The following is a 15,367-nucleotide window of genomic DNA, read 5'->3' on the forward strand; positions in this document are numbered from 1 at the left end:
GTTCGTTTGGCTGGGCTGGATCGTTGTTGCTGGTTCGTGAAGAAGTACTGCTGACTGATTTGGTGTGAGAGAAAAATACTGTTCCGACTGAAAATTTACGAGCAAGCCCAGCCAAACGAGCAGGATGAATGTGCAAAGTTTGCAATGCTGTATACTATATAGAAGTGTAGACTACTTCTACTTCAATTAACCTGGATAGTGTGAGCTGGGTGGGATACTTGTACTTTTGTATGTACTGATGCACAATGATTTTGCATTTGGATGCACTTTTGTATGTGTTAAGTTTTTTTGGTAAATTTTCCATGTCACATACTTCCCCCTGTGCAACGTTGAGATAAGGAAATGGAGATGTTTTTTTTATCTTGTTTTTTTACTTCTAAAACACAAACTAAGGCCCATTTTGTGTTTTTGTTATTATAACCTTCAGCTGAAACAAAACAGATCCTATATTATAATAATTCAAGGGATCCATGTCTTTTATTTTCTTCGTCTAATAAAAATCATGACAAAGCTTATGTTGTCCCTTAAGAAATAATTTGCGGCAAGTATTTGCTTCATTCATTCATGACATTACGGGTTATTCTTCACTCCTCATATACCACAAAGAAAGCTCACAAATATGAATTACTATGTCTACAACACATGGGACCGTCACCGACTATGGCATATCCGAGATTTAAGATTTTTTTTGGGTGGCATATGAGGAATTATTCCTTGCAATAATATAATTTTCCGTTTCTCTATCTTGCATACAATTGAAATAATGTAACTATGTAAGCTAAAATAAAAATGATCTAAGTATGGAGCTAGATTGACCACGCCATGTATTTATGATATCAAATCAATATCATCAGATTGACCACGCCATGTATTTTTTTATAGTAAACCTATTTAGGGATACAAATGTTAATAATACTATTTCTATAAATATAGTTAAATTTAAGATTGATTGACTCCTTAAAGTACAAGGTGTGGTATGAAGGGAGTATATCATATAAAAGCCCCCTAAAACAAACCAGTCAGCTAGATAAATAAACAGGAGTGCAAGTTAAAAGAGTCTTCACTCGAGTATTATTGCATTACTATATTATTGACTAGGACGCATAAAAGCTATCGAACATAGTAGGACTTGTAGCAACGTAACGTCGATGACAGGGTGGCCGGGAAGCATAGGATGAGCGAGGAAGGGCATTGACGCATTGTTTAGGTTTTCTGGGATACGGTACGGCCGCAAGGATCGCGTATAGTACGGATGGCTCTAGGAATTACGTGGCCGGCCACCTTCCGGGACGTTTGATCCCTTCCATTCCAGCTCAGACTTGTAAGTAACAATGGATCGCTGATGCGACCTTCTCAGGGTTGATGAGCACGACGTGCCGTCCATGCATGTCCTTTAGTTCTTGATGTCACCAATGGAGTGGATGCCTGCAGCATTTATCTTATATATAATTCCATTGCCTTTGCTTTGGAATTCTTCAACTAAACTCTTCTCTCTCTCTCTCTCTCTCTCTCTCTCTCTCTCTCTATATATATATATATATATATATATATATGGTGAGCAAAACTCTTGCCGGCTTCTTAAAAAATCCTTCAATTAAACGAGTTTTGGATTGACCCGAGAATGAAATCAACCCTTGCATTGTCAAAGATCACATGGAAATGCTCTTGTTTAGCTCGTAAGCTCAAGGCAGCTCCTCTCTGTTATATGAAATGAGCACAATATCGTGCCAGTTCGTTCAAAAAGAAAATAAAGCTTGCGGCAGGCAACTTTCTTTGAAAACTTGTAGTCCTCTTTCTTTTTTTTTTCTTTTCTTTTCTTTTTTGAAGGCACGCAGATACAGCAGCAAAATGGCAGCTTTGGCATGTGTGACCAATCAGCTGCCAACCACTGTTACATATACATTCAGTTAGTTAGACGGCGGGGTTTCTGCAGGATGCGGAAATCAGCAGCCAGCGGCCTTGAGGAAGTTGTCGTAGGGGCTGGACGCTGGCAGCCTCAGGAACGGCTGCTGGACGTCGCCACCAACCTGTGCCTCGCCGGCACCGATGCTCTGCAGGAGGAACGGGTTTGTGTTCTGAAAACAAACCGGCAGCAGTTAGCGTCATTCTCACCCATCCCCATCGCATCTCACCCCCGACGATATTTTTTCCCGGTTTACAATCAAGCGCCCGAGGAAACACAAATTACGAGCTTGAAACTAAGCTGATCCACGCACCTGCTTGTCGGAGGCATGGGCTGCTTCAGCGAGGTAAACCTGATTGTCAGGCACGATGGTGGCCAATCAGGCACGATGGTGGCCGCTTGCTTGTTTTGCTTGAAGCTCATGAGCAGAGACATCTTGTGGTGCTTTCCCATCGAAAGGGCCTCGCAGTGGCTAGTCATCTCCTGGAATGGGATGTCTCCGGCCGTTGACACCGAACACTGCCCTCCGGTCTGAGATGACGTGTCATTCACGACCTGTAATGTGCACACAGATGGTGGTCTAAACAAACAAACGAAGAGAGAAGAGTGGAACAATGAACTTTGAGAGAGAAAAAAAAAGAACATACTGTTTCTAGAAGTTCATCGATACTGAGAAGATTTGTTGTGGCCACAGGAATAGCTGTAGCGGTCTGTAGATGAAGAGACTTCCGCAAAAGTAATGTTGTCATTTCTCAGATCGATAAGTTCAGCCTACTCAAAATTTCCATGTACCTTTAGGATGGAAAAGAAAGTAAGACATATATATAGGTGATACACATATACCTCTTGATAGTCGGTGTCATCATCAGAACTTGGCCGTGCAATCTTGCCAGGTGATTCAAGAAAGTGAGCACTAGTTGGGCACATGTCATCAGGGGAGAAATCACATAGCAGTTGACTCCTTATATTCTCTAACTCCAACTGCAAAAGTTATGGGGAAAGTTCATCCACACATTCCATGGTATCAAGTTCAGGCAAATATAAGAAATGCTTACGAAGAATGGATCGAAAATTACATCTGGTAAATCTCTTATGGAGTTCATAATGGCAAAGACCATGGATTCTCGAGAGCAACTATTTGTTAGTTCCACTGCTGAAAGAGACTTCAAGGCATTCTGATTGTCCTCAGGTGAGTCATAGCATGTTGATGGATCTTCTGTATAGTCCTTCACAACCTGAAGTTTGTTCTCATGTACCAAATGAAGGAATGGATCCATCTACAACAGTTGCGGCGCATAAAGCTTAGAACTTTCATTACAACAACAACAACAACAACAACAAAGCCTTTAAGTCCCAAACAAGTTGGGGAGTCAATCTTTCGAGTGTCATTTTTGCAATTTTTTCGTTTATATTATACATTAATAATGCATTATCGTTCTAGTGTCATCAATGAAAGTTCTAAGCTTTCATTGATTTAAAAATTATTAATGTATAATATAAACGAAAAAATTGCAAAAATGACACTCGAAAGATTGACTCCTTGATTATGATGACACTAGGGTAGATGACAAGTGGGTCCATTTGTGTCTATGAATGTGGGTCCAGTGTCAAATCTGCAAATGACCGATGTTTCGAGTCCCATTTTTGCAATCGCCCAATAAACGAAAAAATTGCAAAAATGCACATGGTATGCTTTGCATCTAGAAGAAAAGTAATTGGGTGCAATCGAAAAGTAATTGGTGAACACAAAAAGGTTGTGTTCATTTGATGAAAATCACATTCACTTTTGGGCACTATTCTGCTAATCACGTGCAGAAGTGTGGTGGTATTTGTCATCTGAGCACACCAGCAGATAAATTAATCTATCTGTACCTTATCTATAAGCTTGTCAGATTAAATTCCCCAACTCCTTATCTATTAGCTTCAGTCGTTCAATCTATCATTTCTCAGGAGTCAGAGTCTATTTAAGAGGATAGAACATTCATTACATGATCAAGCAAAAGCATGAATAAATCAAGTCAACCAGTTTCTCAGTCTGTGCTTTTCTCCCCCTATCAACACCCTCCTTCCTATGACATCATTCTGAATCATGTCTATTACTGTCCAACATCACATATACGGATATTTACCCCCCATTATGTAGAACATACACTGCACGTATAATATACCAAACTCTACCAAAAACAAGGAGGCTTGATTGAAGAGGCGGAGGAGTGGAGTTCACTCAGACATACCGTTCTATCATTGAGCATTGATTTACATATTGGGAGAAGAGTCGCCACATTGAAAGCTCTTGAGGCAAAAACAATCATAGATGTAGAGAGAGTAAATAAGGACCGGCGGCGAGATGGTGGCAATGAATCTAAACAAATGGTTAGGTACTTATCAGAAACCAAACTAACATGTACTTTAGTTAACTCTAGGCAAATGATAAATTGCTTCACCTGTTCCTCCAAGTGAATGGCTCATTAAAGAAAATGCAATCTGAAAACTGGGAGCAAGAGCCTCAAAAATTGATGTCTGGAAGAGCAAAAAGGAAAAAAAAATAATAAACAAAGAGAATAATGTTCTCAGTGATGACCATTCCAAAAGAGCATCATGTAACTGAGGATTAAAAGATGTGGTGACTACTTAAAAAAAGAGAGAGCAATAAGCCGTATGAGAAAGATCACGCATGATAATATACAGTATCATCATTTTAATAGAAAAATAATCAAATCAAACAAATTGCAGGAAGAATAGCAATTCTCAGCAACCCAGATAAGAGATAACAATAGGAACAAAACAAATGGCAGCTATAAAAATTAAGTACCTTTGATCCCAAAAACAATAGAAGCAAACTATATGTATGAGCAATAGCTTCATAGTTTTGAGGAGTATTTTTTGGAGAAAGAGCTTGACGCCAAATAGATGAGAGCAGAAGAGTGGCCTGCTGGCTGCTTAGTCTTAACACAGTCATTTCCTGAAAGTATCCAAAAGTTAGATAAAAGGAAGTGAATAGCAGAAAAACTTTGTTCAATTGTTACTAGCCTGTAAATTTCTGAGCACAAGGTTCAACATGCTGGATTTTTTTTCTTTGGAGGGGAACGAAAAGGTTGCTCATGGCAGAACATACCGTTTCGTTGATTGACTCTGTCAAGGGACTTTGACCTTCCTTTAAGGAAGCAGAAGAATATTTCCGAGACACTGAAGAAAATCTGAGGTTTTGTCTCAAGCTTTGCGAGCCTGGCAAGTCATTGGGAGTAGCAGTTTCATCATCAATACCATGCAAAATTCTGTTCGTGCTTCCTTCATGTAAATATTCTCTAAAGGAGTTTTTGTCCCTTCTGAGCTTATCAAACAAAGCAGCTGAAGATGAGAAGACAGATACAGCCCTCGAAAGTGTTCTCTGGAAATCATGCTTTCTACACTGATCTAGGTATTTCAAATTGGGAAAGGGAGAAACAGAAGATGGGACAAGGACAACAGAAAATATGCGGTGTGCACCAACACGTGTTTCATGATCAGGGTGAACCATCGCTAACAGCAATTGATGAAAAAGTGCTTCTGGAAATACCTGACAAGTATGACACAGGATAAACAGTTGAAAAATCACTAAGAATTACTGCTAAAATGAATTCAAAGTTTGTGCTCCAACAACATACCTTGTTCTGATACGACAAATTTGGTATTGAAGCGATTATTTGAGCTGTGCGATAAACAGCTGAGGTAGTTGCTATAGCAACAAGAGGAGTGCGTGATATGTTCTCTAGCATCACAGACATCATGTCAAGAACTGGCCCAGCATCACCTACCTGATCAACAACACCAACTAAGTTGTGATCTCATATGAGCTATATAACGCTATAATATTATGCAAACCAAGCTAGCTAAGAAGTAAGAAGCATAATACTGGCATCAAATTAGCAAGGGAAGAAAAGGTAAAGAGCAGCAAGTACAAATCACTGGTAAAGTTTCATTTGGAGGAAAACTGACCTTTGACAGCTGGATTATGCATTCATCAAAAGCCTTGCGGAGTTTGTCATTCCACTTTACTACCTCCAAATCTTTGCTGCCGAGAGCTAAATGCAGTGTCTTTCTCATATGCCTCACAAGATCACTTATAGCAACCACGGTTGCTGCTGAAGCCTGAGCTCTTGATTGTTCTGCAAGAGCAGCTATCACTTCCACAATGATGAGTTGCATCTCAGGTTGCTCCAGTATGGCCTTGTGTTCAAGATGCTTTACTAGTACTGATATCATCAAATTAATATTTGTCCCTGCAAAAGCCAGTTGTAGCTAAATAAGTAAAGTAGTCATGTTAATGGCAAAGGTTTACTTAATGCGAATAGAGCACCTGAGTTTTCCATGAACATTTGCATGTCCAATAGAACACAAAGTGCAAGACCATTCTTGGATGACCATGAATTAGTATTATCGAAGTGGCGAAATAGGGACTCCATAACTCGGCGGAATGTGGTTGCCTCCCTGGACAGCTTGGCCATGTTATGCACACAGACTCTTGACCAAAAATAAGGATCCTTGGCGTCGTCCCTACAAGACAGGAGTCAGTTAAGAACTAAAAAACAAGAGGAAATGACAAACTTAAGTTCAAAGAATGTTATATTACATAAGCAGTTGAGCTCCTCCATAGTCACTAATTATGCTCTCCCAAGAAGGTATCACAGAAAATATAAATGCAGATGGAGAGGCATGGCCCTCGGTTTTAAGGACCTCTTCCACCCACTGACAACCTGGATTTTCAGTGGCGCTATTGTCACTTTGCACCTTTCGAGGCTCATAGCTTTCCAATACTACTTGGACAACCTGACAATTATAGTGAAAATCAAGTATAAAAGTTTAAGAACACAATATATTATCGCAAAAAAAAAAAACTGCTCATAGCAAAAAGGTATAGCATTCAGTAAACATATAGAAGCAAAAGTGTATCACAGCTTGAAAACATTGAGCAGATCTGCATAACTAAGCAACATTCCTAGGTTGTATAGGGTGATATTCTGACTGTCATACATGAGCAAACATCTAATCTAACCTATGTTACACGGATACGTCCATGAAGGCGCGTATCGCGTATCCAATACGTATCGGATACGGATACGTGTCCGATACGCCAAAGATACGTATCGTCGGAGTATCCGAATTTTAATAATTTTCGCGAATATTGGATACGTGGGCTGATACGTATCGGCCTTATGGGATACGGTCCGGCCCAATAACAGAGTCGCATATCCTGTCCCCGACGCCCTAGCCAGCGATGGCCGCACTCCTTCACGCCCGCGAGGCCGCGACTCGCGCTGCAACACCGCGCGGTGACGGCGCATCCCCCGCTCGCCGCCCGCCTCCGCTCGCCGGCGTCCCTACTCGCCAGCGACGAGCCTCCGCCTCGTGCTCACCTCCCCTCCCCGTCCCGTCGCCACCCCACGCCGGCCGTGCCGCTTCCGCCAGCCCCTCTCCGCAACCCGTCGCCGGAGCGAAGGTCGCCGCGCCGACCGCCAAATCCTTCTCATCCTCCTCCCTCTCGTCCCCATCCATCGCAGCCGGCTGGGCTGGTGCGGAGCGGACGGACGGAATCACCAGCGGCTGGCTCTGGCTCAGGCTCTGGCGCGGGGGAGGGAGGACGGCAGCGGCGGGAGGCGAAGGAGGATCTCGCGGAGGAGGTCGTCGTTGTCCGGCAAGGGCGCTGCCAGCGCCGGCGAGGAGGGGCGGCGGCGGCGCATGGAACCCTCGCTCATTGCGAGTGATTTTCTGACGGACTCTGGTAAATGGTTGGTGGAATATCCGTTTTAGCGCTCCTCTTCCGTGTAAGCTGCGTGTAGCTACCGTTGGATGGCCGATCGACGCTGCTGCGTTGTCGGAGCCGATTCCGCTCCAGGCTCCAGGCTAGCTGCTGCGTTGACGCTCGCCTCGCTCCTCTTACCCGCTAGCTGCTGCTGCTCCTGCTTCCATTTCCCCTTTCCCTTTCCCATCTTTCCACTGAAGAACTGCTGCAGCCAGGCCAGCCGCTGGTGATTCCACCGCAGGAGAAGCAGGGAAGGCAGCCAGAGCCAGTTCAAGTTGGCACTACCCCGTCGATACGTATCTTAAGTGGTTAATTGCAATGTTTTATTATTATCACTTATCAGTTTTAAATAGCAGTTACAGTACTCCTTTGTCCTCTCCTCTCCTCATCTCCTGTCTACCTCAGGGTTCAAATTCTGGACTTGGATATCTGCAAGACTGCAATTGGCAAGGTGATGTACTGGACTACTACTGATTACTGAATACTCAAGTAGTCAAGTTTTAGTAATAAATTGATTGATAGTTGGTTACTTGGTTTTTCTGTGCAAATTCTGGACTTGGGAGTCTTGGAGAACTCGAGAATGGACAATTGAAGATTTGAAGAATGGAGATTGCAAGGTAATTTACTACTTTCACTCTTTCACAATTTTAATATACGCTATTATCTATATTTATTAAAAAACAGTAATACGTATCCGCGTATCAGGTTTCTTAGGAAATTGCCGTATCCGCGTATCCGTATCCTTCCGATACCGATACGCGTATCCGTATCCGTGCAACTTAGAATCTAACAATAAGAAAATAATGATAGTCTGAAGTTTCAAGGACAGATAAGTAAAACAAAGAAACTACAAGAACTACTGCAAGATACTTACGCTATCAAACTCTGATGAGATATGAGAGAGCTCACCCATAAACCAGATCTGTTCAGCATATAAAATGAACAGTATGTTAGTGCTGGAGCATATTTTGGATTGTACTTTGCGTTGCTTTTTGGTTAATAACTACATGTATTGTAAGAAGAATACAAAAGAAAATCAAAAGTGGACCAATCTTTGGAAAGACACAAAAATACTCAACATGTCCCCATTATTGTAATAAATGCAAAAGAAAACCAAAAGTGGACCAATCTTTGGAAAGACACAAAAATACTCAACATGTCCCCATTATTGTAATAAATGCAAAAGAAAACCAAAAGTGCAGCATTAAAAAAAATCAAGGTTGTAGACTGCTAGAATTTCTTATTGGGGTTCTTAGCCAGTTTTAGCAGAACTGTAAAGAAAAGAATGGAACCCTTAGGTATATACCATGAACAATTACCAAGCCAACGACTATAAACAGAGCTTTAAGAAATGCACCTAATTGTGATGAGAATAATCATAATAAGTTTGATTGGGCTATACTTTAACACTGCAAGAAATTTTGCCAAATCGTGGGTCCACTAACAACTTTATGTTTTTTTATCTGAGCTGAAACAGCATCTAATATTACTTGAGGAGAACATGGTAGCATAGTGAATAGATACAATGATAACTTGTTCATCATACTGTGCAGGAGACTTACCAGAGCAGAGAGAGATTGCAGGACTGCTGCACGGAGTGCATTAGCTTTCTCTTCGTCCCTTACTATTTGAGAAAGTTTGCAGAGTCTTGGAATAAGCTCTTCCAAATTGAACTGATATGTACCATCCACCTGGAACCAACTCATGACTCAGTGACTGACAGAGACTGAAATAGCATCCCGAGTATAAACTAGAAAGGTATCCACTGTCCACTACACAAATTGAATACCTGAGTGACAGTGAAATCAAACAAGGTTTCACAGCCAATGATGCACATGTCATCCTGCCTTGATTGATCCAAAAGTGTTTGTATGATGCTTAATAAGCTATTTGCCAGTAACGGCCTGCACTGAGAAAATTCACTTTCAGATCTACAACCGTTTGAAATGAACTTACAACATGCAAATATAGAAGTTACATGCAAAATCCAAACATCAAGATGTTCATTTTTAGGATGAGATGGATCTGATGCATTCTAAAAATGAATGTGAAAAACAAAACTCACATCTGTTCTTTACAAGAGACCAATAGCCTGCGGTATATTAGCACAACAACTTTCACAAAGCCATACTGCTCATTTCTCAACTCCTTGTAACACCTCTTCTCCAAGTAAGCTGTGATCTGCAGAGACACCAATACGCAAGAGAAAGCAAGTGAACTGGAAGCAACGGATTAGATGCAATTTGTAGGACACTTGAGGTGAGCACACCCCCACCTTTGGCACACGATGAGGATTTCTATCAACATACTCGCATAGCTTCCCAATCCTCCTCTCATTTGGTCCGTCATCCTGTGGCAATGTTGATGAAATTAAGCCTGTTTTCAGACAGAATCAACTGCTGCCACACGTAGTATGGTACAAAACCATCCGTGGAAACTATAGCCCATTTAAGGGTAGCCGAGTGATGTGAACAAACAGAAAGAGGGTCATTATGCCATTGTCATCTCCTTATTGTGGAGAGCTAGTGAACGATCGAAGGATTCCAATGATGGAGACAGAAACATAGTCAAATTGGGCCTCTAGGCAGCTCATAATAGGTAATGCGCCAGTGTCAATGCCACACTGGTTCAATTCCTTCCAGCATTTCTACACAATGTGAGACCAAGGCCCCATGAAAATGCAGCAAGGAGAGCCATGGAACTGACATAAGCGGACTTGCGGAAGAAGGGGAACTTGTCAAACCTGTTTCGCGGGGAAGATGTCGGCGAGGATCTTCTTGTAGCGCTTGACGGGCTGCCTGGAGCGGGGACGCAGCGAAGGGCAGAGGTAACAGAACCCACCGCACGCCGGCAGCACCTTCCTCGACACCACCCCCAAGACCGCGCCGTCGAGCCCCATCCCCGCCCCCGACCCTCCTGCCCGGCGGGGCACCCCACCGCCTTTCTCCCGCCTCGACCTGCATTGTGGCGTGGAGGCGAACGAAATGAGGGAACAACCCTCTTTGAATGGAACACCCGGTCGGATCAGACAACGCGGGGGCCATGAGAAGGCGTTTGCGTTGTTTACCTCCGCTAGCTCGCGGGCGCGGTGGTGCGTGAGTAGGAGTAGACGGCGGGGGGGCCGACGCCGTCTCCGATCTCCGCCGCCGCTTCCGACCTCACCTGCTTGCCTCCCTGTCGCCGTCGCGCCCACGACGGCGGAAGGGAGAGGGCGGGCGGCCGCGGCGGTGGGAGGCGACGCGCGCGCACGAGCACGAGCGGGTTTGGTGTGGGGGAATCGAATCGACTCGAACGGAATTTCGAGGAGGGCGCGCCGCGTGCGAACCAGATTGTCCCACCTGTCAGCCGTTTGGTAGCCGGCGCCGGCCGGCTAGCATACGATTGGGCCCACGCGAATGCGCTAAGTGATGGTCGTCCATTCTTTCCTCACTCGTCTGCTTCCACGGCGCGAAGAGCGGGCGGTGCTTGGCGACGGACTCGGCGACACCCTCACGCCCACGCCCACGCAACGCAGGCGCCACCATCCTCGGCGCGGCCTCGGCTCCTAGACACGATCCTGGCCTACGCCAGACGATTTGCTCGCCATGCCGCGGCCCTCCACGACGTCACAATCGCCCCGTGCTCGCGGATGCGCTGCACGTTCTCCTCGACGCTGCGCTGGGCACGCCGCAGGCGCCACCTCCTCTGCCCTGTGACCCCGACGCGCTGGAGGACCTCCTCTGCTCCGGGGCACCAGCGGCATAGGCAAGACCGATGATGGCGCTCAACCACATCTCCAAGTCCGGCTCTACAACAACGTCCGAGGAGTCCGTGTCGCAACTGCTCTCGCACATGAAGCTTCTTCATCCCGGTGCTGCGCGCGCGCTGCTCGAGTCGGTCGGCGCGCTCCTGTACGACGCCACGCTCCGGGACGGCAAGCTGCTGGGGCCGAGCTGGCGCCCGCAGGGCGTCCGGTTCGAGGAGATTGCCGGCGCGCACCGCACGTATCCAGCAGCTCCGCGGCCGCGTCGCCGTCGGCGAGGGGTGCGGCGTCGACTACTGAGCCCTCCTTGGGGTGGAGCGTGTCCGTGTCCCTGTTCTTCCGGGACCGCACATCAGCCAAACTCCAAGGGAGGTCGTGTCCGTGTTGCTGCCCTTCATCTGGAGCACCTGCGGGCTCACCCGGGTGAGGCTCGGCGCGGACGGTGAGGTTCACGTTCCTAAACCTGACGGACACGGTGGGGCTGGCCGGACGTCCTGTCCAGCATACCGTGCGGCAGCGTCCAGGCGAAGGCGGGCAAGTGCGAGGAAGAAGTCCTTCTTGGACCCCTCCGCAGCGTCCTGACTTAGCTTCCTCCATGGCTACGTGCAAGCTTTTCTCTCCTCCACGGCGCGCGGGCGCGGTGCGAGTGTCCTGCAGACGCACGGTGCAGCGCAAGTGGCCTGTGGCGGGACGGGAGGACACGGCGGGGGCTCGACGCAAGTGTCCTGTAGCGGCACGAGGCGACGCGAATGGCCTGCAGTGGCGCCGCGGCGCGGCGCTAGAGGCCTGCGGCGGCTCGGCATGGGAGGTGTCTGCGTGGGACTGAAAGGTGCCCACTCCAGGTGAACTTCCAGCTGTAGCCGAGCTTCAACTTTCGCTCGTGCCTGCCACGGCCGCCTGGCTCCCCGCCTGCACTGATGACTGTCGTCAAGCCGGCCTCTGCGTCCCGAGGACGCTTGAAAATCGTGGGCTCGCGGCCACGCAAGAAGACTGCAGTCTGTAGAGCTGCTGAACAAGGCCCTCCAAGGTCCAGATCCTAGCAACGCGAAACCGAGCGGCCTGCCGCGACGAGCTAATGTGGCACTCCACCGAGCCCCACGACGGTGGCAGCCCTGCCAGGCGCCAGCGCTGCTCCTCCGCCTGCTTGCTTGCCATCGGAACAAGAGAAATAAATATCCGAGTTTGGAAGTTTTGCTTTAAACCCGTGTGAGCCCTTGGATCGAGATTGTACGCTGGAGATGGAGCGAAAGTTACGTCGTGACTTTAAGGAGTAAAGCTGAGTCCGTTAAATCCTAATAATCCCTCAGTTATCTGCTATCACAGAAAACAATGGTCTTATTTCAACAACAGTGAGAGACAAGAGGAACATCCAATCTAAATAAACAAGGTAAAACCTAGAAAAAAAATGTTCATAGCTATTTTGAAGAAGTTGGACAATCTGTTAAAGGTCCATTTTGCATATCAAATTATCCAAATTGGATTACACCATAAGAAACTTAGGATCATATTTTTCTGACTTCGACCAAAATCTCTAACTCTTTACTGGTGTCTATGCCTCACACTCATAAATAATCCTATGCATTTTTGTAATTTCAGAATTAGCAGTGAAAAGCCTTGTTTTGTGCAACTCTAAGGATTTACATCCCATGTCAGAAGTTTATGCTAAAAAGTTGCTTGAACAGGTTTTGATCTTGTATATTTTTGCAGTGAAAAATTTGATTAAGATCATCCTAATTCCTACTCCATTGGCTGATACCTGAAAAAAGGTGAATGGTTGAAAACTGATCACTGAAGGTGGTATATTCTGAAATTACAGGAGGGTGAAGAACTTTGTTAAAGGACTTGAGTTCTTTCAGCTTGTTGCTTCCATAGCTGAGGAAGAAGGTCCTTTCTTTTCTTCATATTACCTCTTGTCCTTTATTTCTTTGGACAATAGTCAACTCTTTCACCTATATTGTCTAAAAATTAGAACCAATCCAACCTATATTTCTTTGGCCAGTACGTGCATGGGTAACTTCAGGTTGTCCAAGACACAGGAACACAGCCAGTCCTAAGAGTTCATTCAACAATTACAGAGTATATCAACTTAGTTTAAACACATCTTGTCGTTCATGCATTCTAGACCTTGCGTAATATTCATAACTTTTGTGTTCGGTGTACCTTTTAGTTTTGAATGATGATTTGTGAATAGCTACCAACCTAGCTAAGGCCAAAAGCTTTGCCTTTACACAGAAATAATATCATCACTATTAGCAACTCCTTGTGTTCCTGTTGTCAGATATAGCTCCTTCCTAAGCTCAGTAATAAGACTTTCTTTTTCCTGAGACGGTGCATCCAACATTTATGAGGTTCCATGAAATCTAGGCCAACCAGAGTAAGGGCGCGTTTAGTTCCGAAAATTTTTGGCTTTTGGCTACTGTAGCACTTTCGTTTGTATTTGGCAAAAATTGTCCAATTATGGACTATTTAGGCTTAAAAGATTCGTCTCGCCAATTACAGGCAAACTGTGTAATTAGTTATTCTTTTTACCTACATTTAATGCTCCATGCATATGCCGCAAGATTTGATGTGACGGGGAATCTTGAAAATTTTTGGTTTTTGGGTGGGATCTAAACAGGACCTAAATAAATAAACAAATAACATGAAGAGACAAGAGTGTATACCTAATACCCATGTTATAGCATCAGATTGAGCCTTGAATGCTCTAAGAACTGAACATCAATATGCTTCTTGCTCAAGCTGATGTATTTGTGTTTCCATATCTGTCTGAGGTTGAACTCTAGCCTAGTATATACAGAGAAGCGCCAATAGTATCTCTTCCATTACCAGTGATACGTCCACTGCCTTTCATGCCTCTGCTGTTCTGATATGATGATGGAAAATCATCATCGGTTCCCTGTAACCAATGCCAAATTTTTCAGTATAGCATTTCAAATGTTGTTACCTGACTAGTTCAAACCGGTGGGTAGGTGCCAATTGCCAGCCTGTCACCGGCACGAACCTGTGCGGAACAATTTCAAAATATACTTTGAACCCAATTGAAAATTCTGTTCATAAAGGTGACTATTTTATTTCTTTTTTTTGAGCAAACCATTTTATTTAAAAGCCAAAAAGATGGCCAGCTCCTCGAAGAGAACCAGACGCCACGTCACCCAAATTATTTCCAACCGTTGGATCTTCGATCGTGCGGCCCAGATCACTTGACCAGATTCTGTCGCGAACGGCTTCTCCCGCTTCTCTCGCTTCTCCTCTGCTTCCCCCGCTTCTCTTTAGAATCCATAGAAGCAAATATATAGACCAGCTTCCGCTTCTCCTTAAAAAAAGGAACCACATCTCTCCCCATCCTCTCTCTCGTTCTCTCCCGACGCGCCGGCGACTAGGGTGACGGCGCCCCCGCGGGCGGCGCACCGGCGGCCCCCTTCCCCTCCGTTCTCTGCGCTGGTGAGTCCCGACAGTCTCTACTCTTCCCCTCCCTCTCTCCCCATCTCTACCAACGCGAGCGCGGGCAGGGCGACGGTGCAGTCGCCGGCCCTCGGCGCGGCGGCGGCCGTCCTTCTCCTCCTCCACGCCCCCTCGCGCCGCACGGGCGGGGCGACCGCGACCCCCACCGGTGGCCGGCGGCGCGGCCACCCCCACCGCTGCCTCCTTCCGCCAATTCGCGTGTGTTCTTGTGCTCTACAAAACCCTAGCTGCGTCACGAGCCGCGGACCGCGCACGACGGCCGATACGGATGCAAGTGGCCTCTCCCTCGCCTGCAGCGCTTGTACATCTGCTATAGCATGCAATTGCCTAATACATCTGTGATTTTTAATGTCTTCATGGCAATACATTTCGGTTGGCACGCAGGTTCTGCTGGTGCTGTGTTCCTAAGGACTTCAGCTACAACGCCCCAAGCAGAAGACTACTCATTAGTGCTTTCTGGGAGTACAGGCAATCAACAAGC

General features: G+C 45.8%; 1 long non-coding RNA gene and 1 pseudogene across 2 annotated transcripts; one reads left to right on the forward strand and one right to left on the reverse strand.

The window, feature by feature from the left end:
* Window positions 1-1,665: 1,665 nt before the first annotated feature.
* LOC136475639 (protein SEMI-ROLLED LEAF 2-like) lies at window positions 1,666-10,868 on the reverse strand (annotated as a pseudogene).
* On the forward strand, window positions 6,607-9,439 carry LOC136475641 (uncharacterized). 2 transcript variants are annotated; one of them, XR_010763232.1, is made up of 3 exons: window positions 6,607-7,990; window positions 8,088-8,299; window positions 9,236-9,439. It is a non-coding gene; the product is annotated as an uncharacterized lncRNA (long non-coding RNA). The 2 variants fall into 2 exon arrangements; XR_010763233.1 differs by having other exon boundaries at window positions 6,607-7,661.
* Window positions 10,869-15,367: the final 4,499 nt, after the last annotated feature.

Source organism: Miscanthus floridulus, chromosome 8, assembly GCF_019320115.1.
Source record: "Miscanthus floridulus cultivar M001 chromosome 8, ASM1932011v1, whole genome shotgun sequence".
NCBI lineage: Eukaryota > Viridiplantae > Streptophyta > Magnoliopsida > Poales > Poaceae > Miscanthus > Miscanthus floridulus.